Consider the following 23620-nt stretch of genomic DNA (forward strand, 5'->3'; position numbering starts at 1 on the left):
TGACAAAGAATTTTTCTACAATTAATGTTTCTATGAAAATGGAATATCATTTGAAGTTATACTCAATTTTTTAATTCACACTGGAGTTCAGACACAGTTTTCAAAATAAATATTTGGGTGTTTTATTTTTTGCAAACATCTAGAACTTCTAAAAGAAGTATAATATTGGGAAATATATCTCCATACCAGCTGTCAAAAGTAAGGATGGATGATTAATCATCCCTCTCCCTATAGTTGGCCATTCTCATCCTGTACCAGTAAACTTCCTTATTGTTTGGACTTACTTACCAGGCCAGTTCACCAAGAGCACATTGGTTAAGTGAGATCTATTGTGGAGGTCTAGATGCTGATGGCTGAGCTAGACTTCAGCTTCAATTAAGTTTTCTCAGAGAATATGAGTAACAATCCAGTACCTTCAAATGCATTTAAAACATTTCAACTTCTACCTTCAGTTATATGGATTATTTTAGAGAACTAGAAACTTAGCTCATTTTGTCTCTTCTTTTGTTGATGTCTTTCAAGTTAATGAGTAATGTGAACTTTCAGCCAGCTGTTTTACATGCATGCCTCTTGTTGCACAGCTCTTCTTAAAGGATAGCCTGCATCAGAATAACCTGGGGAAGCAGCGTGTGGTAGTGCACGATTGTAATCCCAAACTTTAGGAGGCTGAGACAGGAGACTTGCAAGTACAAGGCCAGCTTGGGGTACAGAGAGAGAGCGAGAGACTGAGACAGACACAAACAGATGGAGAGGGAAGAGAGAGAAAGAAGGAGAGGGAGAGGGAAAGAGAGAATAAATTCCTGGGATTGATACAAGAGGACAACTTCTTTTTCTCCAATTTTGTGGTGCAATTCAAACTAAAAGACTTCTCCCAAGTCAGCTTAAAGCTGAACTCTGGCTGAGCTCACTTTTTACCTCCTTTTGGCCTGTACTTTTCTGCCCTCTCCCCCACTCACCTTCCTCTGAGACCATTACCTTAATAAATTATTTGAACTAGAATATTCATTTCAGCCTCTGCTTCCAGGGACCAGACCTATGTCATTTTCCATTTGGTCATACAGTAAATTGGTTCAAAGCGTTGGTGACCAGCTGTCTCCTTGAGCATCAGAACTGGAATAAATATCTTTAATTACTAACATAAAATGTGTATAATGTTGCTCACTATAGAACTCTGAGGTCTTTGATATATAAAATAAAGCTCGCTGAAATAATTAGTTAAACCCTTCCCTTAGTGTGACCATAAAAGATCTTATATTTCTTCAAATTTGAACTCAAACTTTATGTCCTCAAAGATGATGCATTGTTTCCTCTCACCTCTCAATTTAAGGCTGGTTTCCCTGTTTAATGCTATTATAATTCCTGATACATAAAGAGCATAGTATTTCTCATGGTTTGCAGTGATTATTTTATACTATGTTTTCTTCTAATTTTTACCTGTGTCTCCACTAGACTGTAAGTTCTAGAAAAGCAAGAACTTAACTTCAATGCGTCGTTTGGTGCTTTCTGTAAGGTATGGACACCGTATTTATTTGATGAATGAAGACATGCCAAATTAAATGACAATTAATGAGACTTAAATTCTCATTAGGAAAGCCAGACTCCATCATTCACTGTATGTGGCAAAAAATGTGCAACATGGACACATAAGAAGGGTACCATCATTTCTTAAGAAAGCAGAGAAAAAGTGTTCGCTAGAACTGGTTAAGTAGTTACATAGTAAGGAGCAAAATAGGGTGTTTTTCTCTATTACTGGGTAAGTAACTATGTTCTTGCCCAGAAGACTAATTTGTAACTTTGTGTTCATTATTCATATGTATGTTTTTAAGCAAAAACCTGAAATTAATAATACAATCTGAGACTACCACAGGTCATGTTCAACCCACTTTATACCTTGTGTCTGATGAAATTACTTTGCATTCATCATTGTGTTTATGATATAGGTCTGTAGATAATGTTATGGGACATTTTGCTGCATTTTATGCCATGCTATGCAGTTTTTAAATGGTTCCACATTTGCCAGATAATCAAAGACTAAGATAAAATTATGCATTAATTATTGTTCTCTCCAAGCCCTTCTGGTACAGAAATGTCAAACTGCAACACTACCATAATAAATCTTGACACTTGTCTCCTATAAAATCTATTTTGAACTTGAACATGAGAAAGATGGAGAGGCAGGAAAATCTAATGAATAATTGTTGGAAAGCTAACTAAGTGAGAAAAATGCAAACCAAAGACATTAAAAATCAATTTAGAAACAAATAGCATTTTGTCAGACTTAAGAATTATTCATTTGAGGTCGGAGGTACATCCCCATCACTAAGACAACATAGAAAATGAAGCTTAAAGAAAGTAATTAACAATTACCCTAGTAATTTCTTTCTTTCCATTTTATTTTGAAATAACCTCACTTAAATACCTTCTTTCTCGTGCATACTTACACATATAAACTTATAATGCATATTCTTCCTGGGGATAAATCACATCACCCCCACATCCAGAAGTGCTAAAATCCAAAGTGCCATGCTGGAAAGCATTAAGGAATTTACTGAAATGGATGTGGACTGCCTCCTTCTCTGAGTCATCAAGTTTAAAATAGAAATGAGATAGTAAATTTTTGCCCGCATCACACTGTGTGTCTTCTCTGATTCACTACTCTCATTCATCTTGCTGCTCTCTAATTTGTAAAGATGCAGGCAATGTATAAATATTCATGGCAGCTCTGGAAATAGACTGCACAGTGCTCAGTCTTCCGTTAGAAATGGGCAGAACGTCAAATAAGGCTGGAGATGAGTCTCAAAACGATACACTTGGCTTGTTACTGGATGAGAAAAAAAAAAAAGAATGGCATGATTATGTCAGAGAAGAATTTCACAGCTGGATCTGGGAGCAAGTTTCCTGACTCTGGCTTTGCCCAGTGGATCTCAAACCTGCTACACATCAGAATCACCTTGGGGAGAGGATCTGAAATTACCAATATCTAAGTCTTGTTCCCAAAGCTTCTGATATAATCCATTCTAGCTATAACTTGGATACTGGTATTTTAAGAAAATTTCCAAATGATTTTCATATGCAGCCTGAGTTGAGAGATACTTGTTCTATTTTTGGTGACACACATTATGTCCATCCAATAAACTTTATTTTATGGTTTTTATACTCAGAATTGAAAATACCAAGAACAATTGCAATAAATACAATACAAATATTATAATGGAAATTTTTTCAGGGTGTGATAGGGACAAACATGGAAGCAGTGAGGTAGTTCATTTATCTCAGAAAAATTGAGTGAGGTTAAATCTTTTTCAAACCAATGATGAGTGTTTTAGAATGTGAGGTATGGATGTATAGGAGCTAAAGTGGTCATGCAAAAGGAAATCTCTAGTTTTTTTTGTTGTTGTTGTTTTAGTTTTGGTGGTTTTTTTTTTACCATTTATGGAAAATGTATTATCTATTCACTAGAATGATATTTGAAGTATGCTATGAAAAGTGAAAAATCACTTATTTTGAGGTTCAAGTGAGATTAATTTTCCATCTGAAATCATAGTTATAAAGTGTGAAGGCAGTCAAATCAGATAGTACCAACTTACTGAGAAATCAGAGGGGGTAGAAGAAAATCCCTGCATGGATTAAAATTCCATCATCAAACATTGGATGGTAATTTTTTATTTTCATACATTAATAGTAACAGGGAGTTTCACTGCAAGGGTAGCAGTTTCAATTTAAAATCACTTGATACATCATTTTGATGTGTGTATCCACCAGTTCACAAAGGGAGAAGAACCAGATAGCGGATAGCTATGATCCTTAAATCTTCCTTGCTTCAGAACCCTGAATCTAGGTGAAGGCAGTATTCCTAACAGGTTTAGGGTAATTTTGGGATGAATGCCTGGTGGTGTCCACCTACTCGCATAAGTCATTCCTCACTTGATTCCTGGTGTCTCCTCACATTGAGCAGCAGTAAAACCAAGGGATAAGAGTTCACGTAGAACACAATGCTGAACAATTATGTGTGGTCTCTAACAGGGGCTGGGACTACAGATATGGGAAGCTAAACCTAGTCTTCCATAGGACCCAAACAAGCAGGCAAAGCTGCGCCCACCACTGTCCAGTCAGGCAGTCTTCAGCCTGTCTTTTTCATTTGTACCTGGGTTTTAAAAGCAGCAACCAAAGTAACTAACATATTCTTACCTGACTAGTTTCTAAGAAATCTAAAAGCTGAACCAATGGGGTCGGGGTAGGGGGATGAATTGTCTAACAGGAAAAATTTAGAAAACTTATGAAATTAATTAATTTCATCACTCATCAGTGGTTTATCATCTTTAAATGTAACACTGGCATTCTGAGAGCTCAAGTAGAAGTTTAATAAAATTCCTCACATAAGTTTTATTAAATATTTCAAAGGAGAACAAAAGATTGCCTTAGCTCATCTTAAATATGGTCCTCTTATATTTTAAAATATTACCTTTATGTTATTTCCCATTATTTCAAATACATTATTTCAGTATCTGGTCAACAATAGCAATTACAAAACATTTATAAATCTTGAATATTTAATTGTTTTACAGTAAATTCGTGGTTAATATTCATGTCTTCTGACTAGAACAAGTCTGGAAACATAACATGAAAATATTAAGAAATAGTTGAAACTCAGTTTACATGGGTATTCATTACAGCACCATTTATCTTGGTATGTTTGAAACATTCTAAATATACAACCAATGGGGATATGCCTGGTTAGTGAATAATACATGCATAAGTTTAATAAAGAAACCACACATTATTTTCTGAGGTCTGCTTTTGTTGAGCCCCCAAAGTTAAGAAAATTTTTTATATTTTTAAATGGTTGAAATAACAGATTAAAACAATATGACCTATAAAATTTATATTGAATTCAAATTTCAGTGTCCATAAATAAAGTTTAATTGGAACACAGAAATGCTCTCACATGTACCTGCCACATTCATTTACAATTGGTCACAGAGCCACTTTGTGACAATGACAGAATAGAGTAGTTGTGACAAAGATTGTGAAATAAACAAATCCTCAAATATGTATATCTAGTTCCTTACAGAAAAAGTTTGCTTAGTACTTGTCTACTGTCAATGTAAAAAAGGCACACATTCTGGAACTAGATTACCTGGTTTTAAATGGCAACTCTAGTGTTTACTACCTTAGCTGCCTCAATTTCCTCACTCGCAAAATGAACGTAATGATGTTACCCATCACTTAGATTGCTGTAATCTTTGTGTCATAATTTATAGTGTCCTTAGAACACTGCTTTGAACAGATTATTCCATAATCATTATATTTGTATTCACATGAAAACTGCTCAAATGTTAGATAGAAAATCAGATAAAATTGCACATATAGAATGATTACAATCATTAATAATAAAACCTTCACATAAAAAACTGTCTGGTAGAAAACATACCAAAATATTAACAATGATTATCTTTGACCGGAAGAACTTTTATAGTCTTTTCTGTTGTTTCCAGTTCACTGCATATACTCAAATTACCTATGTAATGATAAAATAATCATAAGTATAAAAAGAGTGATTGCTATAACTGTGGAAACAGTTCTATGAAAGTGAACTGTAAATTGAAATGAGTTCACTTATATAAAAGTAAGTAATGAACATTCTGTGTTCTAAAGGTTTTTGTCTTGTTCTTTCATATATTTTCACCACTTTTTTTTACAACTGTAATATTTCCTACCAAAGAGTGAGAGTGACACAAAGCACTTCACCTTTCACCTGTGCTGCTGGTCACTGGGAAGTGTGAAAAGACAAGCTCACCCAAGCTCATCCCATGACACACAGTGCTAATTACCACTGACTTCCACTGACACCACACTTCATTAACCCCATTGAAAAATTCATTGCCCAGCCTCTCTACTCCAGGCACTTGTCTCCCTCAGTGCTACCCATAGACAGTTGCATTTTCATTCTGTGCTAAATCTTCCCTCATTCTTACAGTCAATCAATAAAACACAGAACTTTCAGACAAGCTAAGGGTATGTTACTAGATTCCTGAGGAAAGGAGTTAGAACACAAACGAGTTGAAAACTAACCCTCAGTCACAATTTATTAATGCCATTGATTTCCTTCAATGCTTTCTTATTTATAAAACCAATTCACATATTTCATTCTTTCTATTCCATTCCATCTGCAAATAAGAGTGAACATGAAGCTGTTGGTATCTGGGCCAGTAAATTTTGTTACATTTAGTCCATGGGAAGGCAGAGTATTAAACTCTAATACAACATTTAGTTCCACTTAATTGGCAAGCTGATATTCTTTTACCAAATGACAGATTATACTAATAGGGCTTACAATGAATAAATGCAAGGGGACCCAGGAAAAATAATTACATTGGTTGGTACAACTTAAATATCTAGTACCTAGGACAATGTCAGACACACGAACAGCAGACAATGAGCCCATATTGTTTTAATTTATCTTTGCACCCACCCATTCATCCCTCCATCCATGTGTCTACTCTTTGATTTATACATATTTATCTTCTTGTGTGGAATTAGATAAAAAGAACATTTTTTAATTCATAGTCTATAAGAAACAGACCAGTAATGAAACCCTTTAAGAAGAATGATATGATTTATTTTCAAATATCTACTATTGAGGTAGAGGCTAAGTAAGAACTCATTAAAAAAAATTAATGCTAGGCATGGTGGTGCACATCTATAATCCCAGAACTCAGGAAGTGGAAATCAGGAGGATTATAGTTTTTGAAAATCAAACTGGCTGTTATGATACACACCTGTAATTCCATCTATCCTCTTACACTGCTGGTGAGAATGTAAACTAGTACAACCACTCTGGAAAAAAATTTGGAGGCTTCTTAAAAATCTAAACATAGATCTACCATATGATCCAGCAACACCACTCGTGGGGATATACCCAAAAGAATGTGACTCAGGTTACTTCAGAGGCACCTGCACACCCATGTTTATTGCAGCACTGTTCACAATAGCCAAGTTATGGAAACAGCCAAGATGCTCTACTACCAACAAATGGATCAAGAAAATGTAGTATTTATACACAATGGAATTTTTGCTGCCATGAAGAAGAATGAAATGTTGTCATTCGCAGGTAAATGGATGGAACTGGAGAACATTATTCTGATTGAAGTTAGCCTGGCTCAAAAGACCAAAATTCTTATGTTCTCCCTCATATGCAGATATTTCCCGCATCCTCTCCAACACCTGTTGTTAGTTAGTGGTGTTGCTAATGATGGCTATTCTAACAGGGGTGAGGTAGAATCTTAGTATGGTTTTAATTTGCATTTCCTTTATTTCTAGGGATAGTGAGCATTTTTTCATGTGTTTTTTGGCCACTTGAATTTCTTTTTTTGAGAAAATTCTGTTTAGTTCACTTGCTTGGGCTATATTTTGCATCTCCCAATGACAGTTCTAATAAAGGTGCAAATAAAGAATAGAAATGGTATTATTTTAAGACAAGATAGCTTACAGTTTAGGCCAGTATACTAATCTTTGCTTTTGGAATTGTCATTTAGTCTTCTAAATGACAATTAACAGGCTACCCATTATCCACCAAGAAGAAGTACCAAAATACTGGGTATTATATGTTTTTGAAAATTTGGAAGGGGTGGGATCCTTAACAAAGGAAGATTAGGAATGAACACACCACTCAGGAACTCAACACATGCGCTCTAATAGTGAATGAAATTAGCATAAGGGTGAATGAAGCTCTGGCAGTGTACTTTCTAGTTACAAGATCACTTCCAGGAGAGTCTAGGAATATGGTTAATGGATATTTTGGTTAATTTCCTTTGTCCTGTGAACAATAGCAACAACAAAATGAGAATTAAATTAATGATAGGGAATAAAACCTTCTAAAAGTTTTCGTTAGCACAAGGCATCATCCATTCTGGTAAGTGTAATGCAAACCCACAGATCTTGCTAAATAAGTTGGTCATGGTCTACTTATCACATAGACAGTTTGACAGTGAGTAATATCAAAATGGTATTTAATGTGTCATGTTTTTGTTTTTTAGAAAGGATAGAATTCTCAAGTCATACCAAACCATAAGACAAGAGATATGGAATGAGAGAAAAGGTATTTTATCCCAAAATGAAAGCAAAGGGCTAAAAATTTGACTCACAAAAAGATTTTGGGGGTTCTCTCTTTCTCAATAGAGCATTTTCTAGCTTCATGAAAATGTAAGTAGACTTCTAGCCTTCCTCAAATACCTGAAGCTATTTTCAACAATAATTATTGCCAAAGAGAAAAAGATAAACAAACTGTTAAGACATTTTAACCACTATAAATCATTTGTTAGTCCGGTGATATATTTGTGTTTCTGCCTGGGTATTTATCACTACCTGAACTTTGGTCCAGTATTTAGAGTCCAATTCTCAACACATCCCTACCCTATTTACAGTATTTCCCTGATTCTTTAAGTTACTTTCATAGAATTTTATACAAGTAAAATTGAATCCTTAAGTGGTAGCCTTTATATTAATCTATTTCCTATCTTTAAAATAATTGTAATCCAGTTTACCTCTCATGGGAGATTAAGAATTTTATAACTTCTAAAGAATTATTCTATGAAATGAATTTTGTGTCCTTAAAATCATGTATTGAAGTGCTAACATCTGAAGTGACTAAATTTGGTGATGAGTCTTTCAGCAAAGAAAGTAAGAATAAAAATGAGGTCATATAGTGAAGTTTTGTCTGATAATGCTGAAGGATGTACAGCAAGAGGAAGAGTCACCAGAATTGCCTCCTTCTATGTACTATCCCAGGAAAACCATGCGAGATCACAGCACATAGTAACCAATCCTGATGCCAACCCTAATCCTTTCATTCAAATTTGTGATGGTATACAAGAATAAGAAATTTGAATAGCCACAAAGGAACAAATAAAAAGTTAAAAAAGTTTCTGAGAGTTTGCAGTGAATGAATTACTTGTGAGCAAGGTATTCTAATGGGGGCTCCATTAACCATTGACATATACAGCATTCATCTATTCTTACCACATAGCACTTATAATCATTGTATTTGCTTCTACATCATACTTTTCATGTGTAGGCAAACTCATAAACATGTCTTCCAAGTTCAAAGAGGTCAGAGAGCATGGATATATCTGAAACATACTCATCACATCATCCCTGACACCAGAATGAAGCACAATAATGACTGTCTACATTAGTATGCAATATGAACATAATGAAACTTTTTTTTGGTAGTACTGGAGTTTGAACTCAGGACATGAGGTCTACCACTTGAGTCACACCTTTAGTCCATTTTCCTGTGGTTCATTTGGAGACAGGGTCCTAATTTTTAGTAAGGACAGCCTGGATTGATTGTGATTCTTCTATTTTATCCTTCTTGCCATAGCTGAGATGACAGGTACTCACCACCTTTTTGCAATTAAGATGTGGTCTTGCAAACTTTTTTGCCTTGACTGACCTTGAACTGCAGTCGCACAGATCTCAGCCTCATAAGTAGGTAGGATTAGAGAAGTGAGCCTCCAACATCAGACTTAATGAGACATTTAAAAATCTTTACCCTCATTCTAACCCATTACATTATTCCTCTGAAAGAGACTACATTACTGTAGATAAAGTCAACCTTCAATGACCCCAGACCAAAGTTTACAGACACAGCTTAAAATGTAAAAAGACCTTCACATAATCCAATGAAATGAAAAGTATCACCATTAAGACCAAGACCATAAGACCATTAAGTATCATCATTAGGCTAAGATGATGGAAGGAGTCTGCCATTAAAATCCTCAAACTTAGTTTCTCCACATCCCTAGGCAGAATATGGCATAGCAGTGCAAAGAAACAAATCATCTTTTGATCTTAAGTAACAAGTGGTGTAGAAAATTCTAGAACACTAACTTTGCAAAACTCTAGATAAGAGAGTGAATTATAAAGCTATCCTCTATCATCCAAGTATTAACTGAAACTAAAATTAAAAGTAAAAGTCAGTTTACCTTTATGAAAGCATGGCATGTACAAGAGAAAATAATTTGCACTGATAGCAATGGCAAGGTATGAAAACATAATATGAAGTTCTTAAGATTTTCTAGTGTTCAGTCTATGCATTAGAACCAGAGGTCTGATTCCCTACTTAAGAAGAAGAATTTGAACGTGAATGTAATTGACTTCAGACACTGAAATTAGAAGAATTTTTGCTTAGACACCAGACTGGGATGATAAATAAAAAATGAAACTCAGCTATTACACCAAATGTACTATGATGTTGAATATACTTAAGTTATTTGCCTTCTAAGATACAGCAAAATTTCTTCATGCTTCTCTTCATTCAATAATGGCTTTTATAGAACCTTTCTACAAAACATGGAGCATTAAAACTCCAAATTTCAGTGTTGTCACATTTTGTCAAAAAGAATAGCCTTGGCTTTGTTTAGTAACCCTAGGGATAGAATCCAAGCTCAAGGGTAGACATGCACTCTGCTACTAAGCTATACCCCAAGCCGATAAGAGCACTATTTAGAGCTACTCCTGATAATAAGAAAGAAAATACCCATAGAAATGGATTTGTAGAAAGGAATGGGTTTTAATCAACATGTAATCTAGAAAATTATGTCTTAAAAATCTAGAAATTACAGAGACCTAGAAAATATTTCTCCCTACTGTTCTCAAAACTGACAAGACATTTCTGGATGCATGTAGAAAGAGGGGAATTTGAAGGGAATTTCTACTTGGTCAAGAGGTTATCAAACAAACCTTTCTTGCAAAGTAATGATTTGTAAAGTAGCAATGAGGAATAAAATGGAAATGTAATTATAATTTATACAATCTTTGTGGGCAAGGCAAAGGTTTGTGTGCTTTGCATATTGAATACTGCAGAGATTTCTTCATATGGACTTACTCATTTTGTGTATTATCTCTAGAGCAAGGTGTGGAAGTCTTTGGAGAAAATTATGAGCATGCAGTAGCATTGCAATATAACTAGGTTGTGTTAGAGAATGTTTCCACATTTGAAACAGGATATGCTAGATTCCATTCTGGTCAAAAATATTTGCTGCCGCTTCTTGGGAAAGAATTAAACTTTACAGCAGTGCTGATGTCAGGTTTAACCATGTTGCTTGTATTATGAAACAATTATATATTTTCACACCACCAAAGAGAGGAATGGGCACTTGACTCATTTTGGATAATGACTTTTGAAGAAGTATTGTGTTTCTCACCTAAGGAGTTCAAGTCTGATGGCCATTGCACTAAGCCTCTTTTCCCTTTGACACAACACTAGTTGTTTCTTAGACATAGGCTAATCCTGTAGCATCATTCCCAGAGTAAATGAATATGGAGTGGAGCAGAACCATAGAGAGCCCATAACAAACAGAAACATAAGCAAAAATTGTAAACTTTGCTTTAAAAGAATCTCAAGTTGTTTGTTACTACAATGGATATCAATCAGCTGTCTCTCTTATTGCTATGGAGACAAATAACAAAGGTGGTAAAAAGCCATAAAAATCCATTTTATACACATTGTGTTTTATATATAATATAAGTATATTTTATAATTAATAATCTTGTGTTAGAGACTTACCAAGTCATTTTGAGCAATTAATAGTTAACTATAATTGCCAGTTGACCATTTTTAACTATCTATAGTTGTCAGTGGTTGAATTACATAACGCAGTTCATTTCATGGTTCATGTGCCATTTCAGTTGAGATCTGTACTATATCAAAGTTCAAAAACAATCTCTTCACAAACAGATGTTCTTTTGGATTGCTTGCCAGGAGAATCTCTTAATTTTTTTTTCATGAGTGAAATTTTGTAAAATGTCTTATACCTTACAAATTTCATATTTCAGATCAACAATTTTAAGGAATCTCAAAAGAACATTAATAATTAGAATTATGCATAACATTTATATAAGCATTACTTAAAATGTTGGAAAATGTATTAAAATTTGAATATCCAGCAATAGAGGATGTGCTAAATAAATTGTGTTTTTAAAAAATAATTAACCAGCAAATATCATGTTGTAGAGGAACATTTGACCCCAAGGGAAATGATTTAATCATCCTAAAAGGAAAAATCTTAAAATACACTGTATATGATGCTAATCAAATATTCAAATATATAAATAAGGAAAAGCCTGGTAATGAACAACAGGTACTTTCCTTTTTTTTTCCTTTGTACTTATTCATATTCATGGTTTTTTTTTTGTTGTTGTTGTTCTGTTTTAACTTTGTACTGAAGAAGATTAAGCCCAAGGTCTTGGGTTTACTCTACCACAGATCTTTATTTCCATTCTTTTCTGTATTTTTAAAAGGTTACCTGCTACAAGTTTGTATTATAATCATAATGAGATAAAAAGTGTCTCCTAAGGAATGTTATTCAATGAACAAATTAACTAAATGGCATGATACTCTGATGTAAGTATACATGTAGATACAAGCATGGTAAAGGCTTAGAAAGAGGTATACAGAACTATTAATAGTGATTAGCTATTAGAATGTTGGTAGGAAGCAAATGAAGAGACAATCTGAAGTTTTTTTCTGAATATAGTTTAACCTCACAAACATTTCACAATGAACACGTGTTAATAATTTACAAGTTAATTTTAAAATGTCACTAATGTTTAAGCAAGGCAATATATATTCAGGTATGTACACAGGTGCATAAACACAAGCACACACATGTTTTGAACCTGGTGAATGAGAGAAATTGATATTGGTTATTTCACAATTATTTCCTCTTGCCCTCACTGAATGTAACAGAAAAAAACAGTTTCCAAGTATTAACAACCTTCAAGGTGGAATAAAAGACTAAAATCCAGGGCAGTTCCTATAGCCAGCTTAGAGTTATTCTTAGCTTTGGGATTATTCTCAAATATACCCATTTGTTTCCAAAACTGGAATGTACTACTTATATACACATTTCCCAGGCTTTTGTCCAATATTAAAACCTCAAAACCCAAAATCACTTCAAGAAAGAAGAAATAGGACTCTGAGCTAGGAAGTTAGCTCAGTGATATAGTGCTTGCCTAGGGTAGCCAAGGCCCTGGATTTGATCCCCAGCACCAAAAACAAACAAACAAACAAACAAACAATAGTCCCCAAAATGAAGGACTCAATCTGAAGAATTAAAGTCACAGAGTTTGAGAGAAAGCAACTTCAGAAAGACAATGAGAGAAGACAGAGTATTTCCTTCTTCACTCTGTGTAATTTTGAATTGGCCAATATTGACCCTCAGTTTTATTCATCTCTGTACAAGACATGCTTTACTGTATACTTTGCTTATCAGACCTTAAAAAAGTAAAGGTTGCTTTAGGTGTATGTGAAAAACTGAAAAGAATAAAAAGATTTATCCTAAAGAAGGATGTACGTCCATTTCACTATTATATCATACCTTATTTGTAAGAATGACCCAGCACCAGAGGCTCATGCCTGTAATCCTGAGACTGGGAGGATTATGGTTCAAGATTAAATCAGCCAAATAGTTCTCCAGACTCCATCTCCAAAATAACCAGAGTAAAATGGACTGGAAGTGAGAATCAAGTGGTAAAGTACCTGTTTTGTAAACATCAAGCTCTAAGTTCAAATTCCAGTCCCACAAACAAAAAGAAAAAATGCACAATGCACAAAAATTTTCAGAAGATTTTATTACTATATCATATTATACCCTTTTCTTAATGTTAAAATGGGCATAGAGATTCATTTGTGATTTAGTTTTGTATTTCATTGAAAAAAGTTTTTTTAGAATGTAATAAGATACATGGATATTTATGGTTCTACAAGTTTCATAATATATCCCAATAAAACTATTATACCAGGAAAAGAGAATTAACAAGAGTGAGGGTAATTGAGTCCTAATGCACACAGTCTATGAAGGTAAAAATATTTATAATCATAAATGTAGCAATGACTTAAAGGACTATAATTCTTAGAAATACTATGTAGGCTAAGGTCTGAGTACATGAATTCCTCTCATAACACTGAATTTTCCCCATAATATTGGTGATTATAAAAACAAGCATGTTAAAAATATAGCACCTAACTACTGATAGTACACTTACTCATGGCTGCCAGCATTATAAACGGGCATGAGTCATGTCTCTTCAAAGCCATGAAATGCCTACACTATGTCACTCTTCAATTTACCGTGAAGAACTAAATGAAAGGCAGAACAAAGCATTGCATAGATATCTAAAATAGAATATTAGAAAACTGAAAATTAGAACCAAGATTAAAATTCCCCAAATAGAGACACTATTAAAAATATGATATACTTATTACTTTTCAGTGTAGGTTGTAAATGCAGCTATAGATAACATCGGAAAATACACATCCCTGTATTTTACTGCCTAATAAAATTTACCAACCAATTTAATAGCTTGTACACTATAAGATGAAAAAAAGCATATAAAATAAAATGTTCCTTGTGATTCAATGTCATAAGACACCTATCAGATGGATATAAATAGAAAAGGAAAGTGGCTTAACTAGAAATTCAGTTGTATTAGCGATTAAGGTTATAGATGTTGTATTTTTCTTCCAGAAAACAATTTGTGTTTCACATAAATTTTTGTAATATGAAAAACTGGAACTAAGGTAATATACAGAGCTTCTATATACAGTTAATATATAGAAGGTAATATATAGAGTTTACCTATTCAGGACAATAAATATTCTTGCAAAGGATGAGTGCTAAATACATAACTTTGACCTTAGGAACACCCTTCTCTATGACCTTGAGGACAATTCTTTCTTCACAGTGATACAGTATCATGGATCATATAATATCATCCTATAATATATCATGTTATATCATGGTGTATTACCATTTCTATTGCCCTTTTTTTATTATGTCAACTTACATAATGTTTGACCCATTTTCTCTACTAAATTCAAGTGAATCTCACAAAGAAGAGCTTGTGGTTGACTGAGTTGAGTGATTCCACTTAGATGTCTGTTGCATTTCAATGCTATTTTCTCTAAACCCGGCCCAAGTAAATTGACAGAGAGGTGCCATATGTAAAATATGTAATCCAGGGTTAGCTGTACTTCTTAAACATTATCTCAGTGTTTGCTAGATATTTCCAAATGTAAAATGAATAAATAAATGTCACATATTTTAATAATACTCTGGAACAATTTGTTTCAAAGCCTGGAATGGTAAGGAAACTAAGAAGAAGTGATGATTAAAGTTCCCGCATTTTACATGAGATGGCAATGATTAAACTATGTTTGTGAGGGATTGAAATTCCGTACTCAGACAATGAAGGACCAGATTGCCTTGCAGAGCAGTGTTCATCAGCTGGGAGCTTTTCTGATTTTAAAAGAGGTCCTGATGATTGTTCTCTGTTGCCATTTTTTTTGTACATATTATCCCTGGTGACAAATTATACCATGGATTTGTTTTCTGTTTTTAAAGCTAAAAATTGAGAACTAGGATTAAATCCAAAACAACTTCTTTCACTTTGGGATCTCAGCCAAGAAACTAAATAAAGCAAATTCATTAGCATGTTCTTTTTCTTTCTTATTTCTTAAACCTTCCCCAAAATACATCCATGCCCTCCCTCCCCAATTCTACCACTAATTACTTAAAATATTAATAAGGCAGTGATATATCTACTTTTCTTCTTATCAATCAGTGCTATATAGATATATATCAGTGATTCATAGATAACAGACACTATGTGTTAAATGAGTCCAGGATGTTTAAATAAAGTTCCTGATGCTGAATAGAAGTGGTGATAATGGCCATCCTTGTTTCACACTAGATTTTAGTTTTCAGTTTTTCACCATGATTATAATATTGACTGTGTGTTTCTCTTAAATGGACTTTATTAGGTTGAGGAACTTTCCTTCCATACCTAAATTCTTAAGACTTTTTAATCAAGAAAAGATTCTGGGCTTTTTGGAATATTTTGTAACATCAATTGAGGATTATTGTGTGATTTTTACCTTTCATTCTTTTAATGTGATGTATCACACCAATGGGTGTATGTTAAACCATCTTGCACCCCAGGGAGAAATCCTACTTGGTCATGATGTACAATCCTTTTTGTGTGTTGGTGGAATCAGTTTGCTGATATTTTATTGAGGATTGTTTCATCAATATGCATCAAAGAATTTGGCCTACAATTTTCTTTTCATGAGGTATCTTTGTCTAGCTTAGCTATCATGGTGATGATTCCCTTAGAAAATGGGATTGGAGAGATTTAATGTAGTGCTATGTTTGGAAGATTTTTTTAAGAAGTTGGTATATGCCAAGCAAAAAACAAGTAAGTTTAATTGAGGAGTAGAGAACAAGAGAGAGTCAGCTTGCTGTTGCATGAAAACATGTGTTTGAGTATCAAATAAAAATTTATTTTTTTTAAATGTGAAATGATGTCCTTATCCTTCCTGAAGTATTTAAATATTATATTAACCAAATTTATACTGGATAGAAACTTCCAAATTTAGAAAGAAATTGAAAATATTCTCTGAAAGTTTATTATTTATTTCCTGATATTAATGGAAATAAAAGTTCTGTTTTTCATATCTAAAATATGAAAAAAATTGCAAAGGAACCATTAAACTATAATTGATACTCTTTTTTAATGAAAGGGACTGTTGGAGTGCATGTATAGAGATCAGTAACTACATTTATCCACGGAATCTCTTATTCAAGCACAGCAGATGATTACTTTCATTTTTTAGCTATCTAGTTCTATAGTATCTCAGAGAGAGCATTTTTGATACAGAGTCATACCTCTGTATCAGTTACAAATACATTTAGCTAGATTATTTAGCAGAAATACTAACATGCAAGCTATGAATTTGTCTCTTTCAGTAGTAACTCTGGTAATAGATCTCACAGAACTAATACAGCAGTTTAGCATAAATAGCAGCAACCCAGAGGTTTCATATCCTCTGCTCTGCTGTTTTAAATAAGCAGTTCTTTGTTTTTATCCTTGTTGTCCCTTTATCTTATCAACAAAATAGTGCTGACTCTGCCTTCAAGCATAAGTTACAGAGAGGTGGAAGAAATAACAGAGAGAGGAAGGCCTTTCTCTTAGCAAAGTTTTTGCCTTGTTCCAAAGATCACGCTGTACTAGAACTTCACTCTTCATCACATGTACCAGGAACATGTCATGTGTCCGTCCCTAGATACTTGAAGCCTGGGTGATGACTTTTTAAAAAACCAGATAATCACCAGCTGTGACCTAAACAAAATCATTATTGTATTGATAAGGAACAGGGAAGAATATTGTTTAACCAACAAGTTACACTATACATTAATCTAAGGGAATCAGTCTTTTGCTTGAATATAACACACTATGAATAACAATACCAAAACCAAACAACAAAACAAAACATACACATTTTATTTTTCCTCATAGCTAATAAATTTTTCTTCTTTCTCAGAACCATTTACTGGGTGAAATGAGCTCATGACAGGCAATGAGATTAAGAGCATTTAAAATAATATCAAAATTTTTTATAATACCAAGCAAGTATAGAACTTTGTTTCATTGTGTTTACCTTGCACTTAATTTTGTCTGACTTTTATTCACCCATTTTGCAACAATCACTGATTATTGACTAAAAGTCTAACAAATCATTCTTAATTTCCTCACCTACCTAAATTGCCTTAAGTTGTAATAACATCTTAGAAATTTTCTCATAGCTATTTCCAGTTATCATTTGATATTCTATGGTTACAGACAAAGGTCACCAGTTCCTTAAATCTGATTAGATAGATGATGATAGATAGACAGACAGATAGATAGATAGATAGATAGACAAATAATCTCTCTATAAATTGCTGAAATAATGGGGCCACGACCAGACCTGGGTACCATAGGTAAAAGAAATCACAGTAGGTACAGTGATTACATGATGAATATGAATTCAACATGTACAATTTCAACAGACATTAGAGATACCATTTTTAAACACTCCAGTTTTAACTGCATAATTGCAAGCTAGAATTTGAAAGAAACACTTCTTACTGTGGAACTTCATCAGAAACACGCAACATGAAATTTAAAATTCAGTTTGCTCAATGCTTAACACTGGAATATTCTCCAAAATGCTGAGTGATTTCACTTTATGCTCATATCCATTCGACTTCCCTGCATGGGCTTAGTCTGATTTCTCCTTAAGTCTTTGAAGAATTGAGATCTTTTTCTATATGCATGTCAAACCTCTTTCCTCACAATCTCTGTCATGAATTATTTCATTGGTCAAAGAGCTCTGCTGTGAAATCCCCTTATTACACTAGAAGGTGTATGTCTGGGGTTCTTTTTATTTCTCTTGTCTTCCTTTTTCTGAGTCCACAAATCTTCAGTGACAGGTGAAAAGGAGAGTTCCTCTTTATGATTTTTGTCTGCCTTCCCTAATCCCTCCAATATCATCCTCCACTACAGCATCACCAGTCCTCATGCCTGGCCAGAACTTCTCAAATATGTTGACTAATCCATTAATGCATATATTTAACATGCCTCTAACAAACTTTTCTTGCTCCCAAACTTTTGAAAACTGCAGTACATCAGTAGGTTTGCCCTTTTAACATTCATGTAAATGACACCACTTGCACATTTCATGCAAAATTCCATTTCCCGATCTATCATTTTCTTTGTTGAGGGTGGAGGCAGAAAGGGACCAGGAAGGAGGGAGAATTTGAGTTTTATTATCAATCATCATTGAAGATCCACATAAGAAATGTAAAAAATTTGACTTTCAAAAATTTGTTTGGCTATTAAAACAAAATTAATGTGCAATAGACACCCCTTTTAAATGTCCTCACTTAATGAGGTTCCTAATCCTTTATGCAGTGTAACGTGCATGCTCACAGCACCCAGCATGTTTGCTTCTGGGCTCTAGTGGTCATGTGCACCTCTGCTCTGAGAAGAAATGCATGCTTGCCAAGTGCAGGTTTGCTGGTTATTGTATTTCTCAAACTTATCTTCTTGTTATTGTCATTACAGCATTTAATTAAATATTATGTAAACTGATAAAGTGAGTATAAAAGAAAGATAATTCCTATATTTATGAAAACCATGTTGTTTGCTTTGGTTAAGTCTTGTATTAATGAGTCATTGAAAGTGAAAAATCATGAAAAAATGAATGAATTATGCACTTAACTAGCCTGGCAAGTTTTTCTTTTAGAAAATGCTGCCTGCACTTCAGAGAAACTGAAAAGGGAATTAGAAATTGCATTGTATCAATGGTTTATGCAAGCATAGTTACTCAGACTGTTATGTGATGTAAAGAACACCCAGGAAAAGATATGGTCCTATAACCCTGAACTGGTTAAGGGGTGACATTTATGATAAACACTGAATAATTTTCTTATAATTCCCTTTTTGTCTTTTATCAGTTTCAAGAATTAATTGAACAAAAACAGCTCCAAATTTTATCAGATGAATTTATAATGCAAATAGAAACCTTTTTGTTAAGGTTGCTTGTCCTCTGATTAAAAAAAAATGTGGTTATTTGAAACTTAGGGGAAAATTCCAAAATAAGAACAATAATTTCCATTATACCCTTCATCTAGATTCACCAATTTTTGACATGTTTGACACTTTGAGGGCAGAAATTTGGTTGGATCTTTACCGCATCATAATTACTTTACACTTTCTTACACAGATTTAATGTTGAAAAACAAAGAAAGAAGCAAAAAATTTATGAGTAAATGGAGCATCACTGAGTTTCCTTCTATTTTTTCTCTATTCTTTTTGTGGAAATTCTTATAAAAGACTCCTTGGAAATGTAAAGTGGGGCAAACTGTGCACTAAACATTCATTCAGTAAAGCTATACACACTGGATATGGACCACATGCCATGTAATATTATGAGTAGAAAGTATCCAGCAATGAGTGTGTCACACACAGTCCCTGAATTCATGGAGGATGCTTTCTAAAAACTTAGGAATTAAATGTATTCTAGATGATGATGAAAGAGAAAGTATAGGAAGTCTATGGGGAAATCCTTTAACCCTGGATGGGTAAATCTGGACAAAGTTACTCAAGAAAGATAATACCTTAAACCAAGCTCAGAAATCCTCATGTTTTGCTCTACTGTGATTTCTTCATATCTCATACATTAAATGATATATATGTGGTTAATTATGTTGTAGAAAATGTTTCTTTTTCTAAAAATTAAGAAGACATACCAAAAAGAAAGAGAATCAAATACACAAAAGATATCTCCCAGTGATCGATATACCTCAAGTAACTAAACTGCATCCCAAGACACAGAATCTGGATAAACATACTTTAACCTTTGGTTTTGTTTGCCAGGGTAACTACAAATGTAATTCTCTTCCAATATGATACTTAAATCCAGGAAGAATCACTCAAGCAACTAACAAATCATCAGGCAGCAGAGAAACTGCTTTTGTTGAAGGATAATAAGCCAAATTGAAGACCAAGAAAGCAACTCAGTTTTTCAAAGTGAAAATAACATTGATAGTAGGATATTGCATATTTGTGAATTTGATAACTTTTTTTAACAAAAAAAAAAAGTTTCTCCTTTGAATCCAATCTCTTACCATAACCAGTTGTTTAATAGCCATGTCACGTCAGGAGCTTTATAGAAAATGTTTTCTTGTCTTCCGTAGGGGAAGAAGTCAAGCCACAAGGACCCTCCCCCTGCCTACCATCTCTGGTGAATGGAGCAAGTCATTAAAGAGGAATTTGAATTGAGGAGCTTTTCATGGGATTTTCTGTCAAGACTTCTAAATAGACAGCCAATGAATGGAGCCTTACTTACAAACACAGCCTTGTTGCATGTGGACTGAGCAAACAGACACCATTGTGGAGACAGGTGGAAAAGAAATATGAATGGACAGTGCTGCTCTAGAGAATATCATTACCAAGTGACTCTATGTCTGGGAGAGAAGCCACCTTTTTACAAATCCTCATCTTTTCCCATGTGCATCTTAAAGATCAGCAACAATGAGAGATACAATCTGAAATTATCTGAGAGAGAATGTCTTGTCTCCTCTTCCTTTTATTTAAAAAAAATTCCATTTTAGTTCAGACTTTACAAAATTCTCACAGAAATCCTAGAGATGAAATTATGAAGACTTTTCTTTTGTGGAGAATACTTTGGGGAAGGTTTTAGTAACTCCAGTGAGTCTCAGCAGTATTGGATATGACTGAGATAGACAGAGAGCCCTGTGTCTCCATTGCTTACATGCAGACCCAGGCCTTTTAATAAGGATTATGTGAACTTTAGGCCTAGTAGGAGACTAACATGTGTGTTCAGCTGTCACTCCCAAGAAAGACAGAAGTAGTCAAGAAGGAACTTCCTACAGCATTGACATTGAATATATGGTATTGCTAAAGACCAGGCATAAGAGTGAGAAGTAAAGTTGTTTCACCAAAAGCAGTGTGCAGACTTTAAATACAAAACGTTCAAAATGCCAGAAAATACTTCCAAAGACTAAATCCCTTAGGAGCATGCTACTATTTTTTCTTTCTCTCAGAAGAAAAACAAACTAAAATATTAATACTATGGATATGTTCTTTTTGCAACAACATGTACACTAACAGGAAAACAGGGACTAGCCATTAATTTTTTGCATATCTTCTCCTAAGCTGCACAGAGCCAATCATATAAATGACATCATCCTGTGTCAGGAGTTCCAGGCTGAACGCGTGTATATCCACTGCAGAGGTCATTTTGACATGTCTGTCTAGTGACGAGGGGCCATCAGAAGTCCATTCACATTCAACAAAACAAAACAGAAACAAAACAAAACCTACTCCAAGAGAAAGGTAACCAGGTACAACAAGCTTAGGGTGTTCAGAGAAGAGATACTGAGTTTAAAACAGTTACTTAGATTTATCTCCCAGTCCACCTCTCCGTGTATTCCTGGGTTTTCTCTTAAAGCAAAGGAATATTAAAATCAAAAAACAACTAAAATGTAAAATAATTGTTATTTCACAGAGGACGTTGGGGCAAATGTAAACAGTGCAGGAAAACCACTAAAATTTTAGAAATCAATTTGACATTACAAACTCTACAACAGGTGCCTGGGACTCAGAGATTTGACTGTCATCAGACTTGGCTGGGCTAATGGGTGACTATGGTACCTGACAAGGTGGCCTCATAGACGTGGCAGTGGCTGAAGTGCACGGGGAGGTTAAGCCAGCCTGCTGTGAAATTGGCATCCATATTTGGGGTGGTGTTTCTTGAAGCCACAATGAATGTGCAGTCTATTGATGTGGAATGGAGTTGGTGAACAGAGAAGGGAAGAGCTTACTCATCTTAGGAAGTAGGAGTGATCATCTCCAAAGAAGGCTGAAAAGAGTGAAGGAGACAGCAGATGTTCATTGGTGTCTGCCTGATTTCCTTTTTGGACACAGAGGATCCGCTCCCTGGGTACTTTCAGAAATACGTAGCTGGGTCTTTGAGTAATGAGAATCAGAAAAACAGGGGTGTACAAAGAATAATTCCATTTCACATCTGTCAACCGTGAGATTAATTAAAGCTGTACCCTTTCTCCCACACTTCTACTGTCAAATTTGAATTGAGGTGCAGTACAAGATGACAGAGTTTCTGTGGCAACTTCATGAAATATACAGAAATTATAAATAAAGACCAATATGTTAACTCCTTATTATAATTTTCTACAGGAGGTATTTTTAAAAATTTCTTACACACTTCAAACCTATAATTCCACTGTGGCAGATGAATATATCTAGAACATACAGACACAGAGAGCTCAGTTGAAGTCTTTTGGTGACCATCATATTATTCCTTATGGCAAACTCAACTACTCCTAGGTTCATCTATGTTTTTGCTCTGCAGCATCTTTCATCCTTTTCTCTAAATAAGCTTTCTTTCTAGATGGAAAGTTTTCCTCCAAATGGAAAGACTAGGATTTTTTTTTTTTTTATTTATTAATTTCTGTATGCATATGTATATATTTAATTAATTTTTTTCTTTTTTGGTGGCATTGGGATTGAGCTCAGAGGGACATTTTTTAGTCAAGTGTTCTGCCTTCCAGCCATGACCCAGTCATTTTGTTTTTACTTGGTTTTCAGATAAGGTCTCATATTTTTGCTTGGGGTCATTGTTGGACCATGACCCTCCTATTTCCACCACCTAAGTAGCTAGAATTACAAATGTGTACTACCACTGTCAATTTGTTTTGGAGACAAGGTCTTGCTAACATTGAAATGGACTGTCCACAAGCCATCTCTGCCTCTTGAGTAAGTGGGATTATTGATATGCCCAACTACTGAAGGATTTTAGATGACCCCAATCCTAATTTGAGACTCTAGTATTGGTAGGAAATCTAAAGCAAGTTTGAGCTGTAATACAGAAACATGAGATATAGAATAGAGGGTAAAATTGTTTGTCTTTATTGTGTATTGGTCACACTGCATACTTCAACTTAGAGATGGTTTTCAGATCATATGACATGCTAAAGAGACCACAATCAAATTGTAAATGCTTTGAGGAGAAGAATTATGATCACCATGTTGCCTGAATTTCTTAACATCTAAGACATAATAAGTGTGTCAGACTATTAGTTTTTCTCTTTCTGAAGAGAAGTTATGTAAGGTTAGATGCTGGAGCTGGCTTGCCTGGGTTCAATTGCCAGGCAATTTAAAACATGTATGTGTTTTAAAATACGGATCA

The 23620-nt window shown here is 34.3% G+C and overlaps 1 protein-coding gene across 5 annotated transcripts in view; it reads right to left on the reverse strand.

Annotated features, from left to right (window-relative positions):
* The window catches only part of Lrrc4c (leucine rich repeat containing 4C), a 1195224-nt gene that overhangs the window by 1040831 nt on the left and 130773 nt on the right, over positions 1-23620 (reverse strand). The window lies entirely within an intron of this gene.

Source organism: Castor canadensis, chromosome 1, assembly GCF_047511655.1.
Source record: "Castor canadensis chromosome 1, mCasCan1.hap1v2, whole genome shotgun sequence".
In the NCBI taxonomy this organism is placed as follows: Eukaryota; Metazoa; Chordata; class Mammalia; order Rodentia; family Castoridae; genus Castor; species Castor canadensis.